General features: G+C 36.1%; 1 pseudogene; it reads right to left on the bottom strand.

Moving 5' to 3' along the window:
- Nucleotides 1–397: 397 nt before the first annotated feature.
- On the bottom strand, nucleotides 398–1,086 carry LOC123383962 (annotated as a pseudogene).
- Between the last annotated feature and the right edge of the window lie 1,097 nt (nucleotides 1,087–2,183).

Genomic DNA, 2,183 nt, shown 5'->3' on the forward strand with positions numbered 1-2,183 from the left:
TTGCCTGAGAAGTGTGAGATGAACATCCACTGTCAAATGGAAATTGTTAACGTTACTTGACTGATACATCCATCAAACTTTTTTTTTTTTTTTGGTGGGGGTGGGGGATAGTGTTTTGTTTGTTTTTGTTATGTTTAATTTTCACTTTTGTTCCCATTATGCCTTGATATAAACTTCAATTTTCCCTTTTAGTTTTCTTTATTCTTTTTCCTTCCTTTTGCATCGCTATGCTTAGTTTTAGTTTGTTCAGAGGTAGACTCTAAAATGACCTGGTTTAGTAATCCTTTCTGTGAGGATTAGCTTTGGTGATTAGTTAATTTCGTCCTTGTTCCATTGATAGACATTTGTTCAACATTTTCAGGAAGTATACGTTTCCTAGCCGATTTGCAAATCTAATTTAATCCAAATCAAAAGATTCATCCGGCAAATGATGGGTGTCCAAGTCACCCAATGTAACATATTTACATAGATTGATAAGATCTTTCTTTAAACTGGGGTGGGCAGGTACAGTTCTAAGGAAGACATTATCTGTAGACCCACCTTCTCCTGGGCTAGAAGATGCAAAATAGAATCCAAGTCTGTCTTGAGGAATAGAAGATATTTGGTTTTCTATTTGGAATAATTCTCCTTGTCCCAGAAGTCCAACTTCCTGAAGAAGAACTTATAAATTCTTGGTGAGTAAATCCCTGGCTTTGCCATCACTGTTGGAATTTTCTTCAGGGGGATTCACTGTGCCCTTGGGTCTGAGCAGTTTATTCTGTTTTCTGGGAAGTCACTTTTTCTTTCAAAACCCATAGCTGACATGTGAGGTAGTAATATTATTTTCTCATCCATGAAAGGATGTCCTGTGCTTCCCCCACTTTGGATTTTTCATTTTCCAAGACTACAGCAAACACTGTGTTGTTGTCCTTGTAATTTTTCAGCAGCTTAGAAGTAAGCGTTGGTGATACTTTTGTAGAACACAGGTAGGACAGACTTACATTGGTCAATGTCTGACTAGTTTTTCTTTCTTTTCTCTTTCACTTGTTTCTTTATTGCCTCTGCACTGCTCTGAGGAGACTTTTCAAGGCACCTTTCATTGACCATCTTCTGTCTTGGCCACCACCTCAGCCACCATGGTGACCCTCCTCCTCGCAATCCAAAGCTCTGTAAGGCTGCCTCACAGTCCTGGGCTGTGGCTCCATCTCCCTGCTGGAGACTTCCATGACCACACTCGAAGTTATTCTCCGCATTCACTCATTGGTTGCTTGGGAATCGCTGGATATCTAGACTTTGCTACAGTCTATCAGATTTCTAGTAAAGGATGAGAAATAGAGTGTTTTTAAAATGAATTTATTTAAGGTAAAAAAAAATCACACATCTCTCCTACCTCTCATCTCACCCTGTGGCAAACACCAATCTGTTGTCTGTATCATGAGCTTGACTGTATATATATATATATATATATATATATATATATATATATATATATGTATATATATATACAGGACAAACAAGGACAAAATATATATATATATACAGACATTTGTTCAACATTTTCAGGAAGTATACATTTCCTAGAAGATTTGCAAATCTAATTTAATCCAAATCAAAAGATTCATCCAGCAAATGATGAATATATACATGTATATATGCCAGATTCATCCGGCAAATGGTGAATATATACATGTATACATATATTCCACATATAAGAGAGATCACATGATATTTGTATTGGTCTGATGCTGCCTGACTTATTTCCCTTAGCATAAAGCCCTCAAATGCCATCCATGTTATTGCAAATGGTAAGATTTCATTCATTTTGACAGCTGAGTAGTATTCCACTGTGTGTCTATGTATGTATGTGTATACATAATATATATAATCAGTTTTTTGTCCATTCATCTATCAGTGGACATCTAGGTTGTTTCCATATCTTGGCTATTGTAAATAATGCTGCAATGAACATGCCCAGAAATGAAATTCCTAGATCATATGGTAGTTCTTTTTTCAGTTTTTGAGGAATCTCCCTGTTGTTTTCTACATAAATTTACATCCTTACCAACAAACACAAGGTCTCTCTTTCTCCACATTCTTGTCAACACTTTTTATCTTCAGTCTTTTTGAAAATAGGCATTCTGACTGGTGTGAGATCATTTATCACTATGGTTTTGATTTGCATTTCCATGATGATTAGTAAGGTT

Source organism: Felis catus, chromosome A2 (assembly GCF_018350175.1).
Source record: "Felis catus isolate Fca126 chromosome A2, F.catus_Fca126_mat1.0, whole genome shotgun sequence".
Classification (NCBI taxonomy): Eukaryota; Metazoa; Chordata; class Mammalia; order Carnivora; family Felidae; genus Felis; species Felis catus.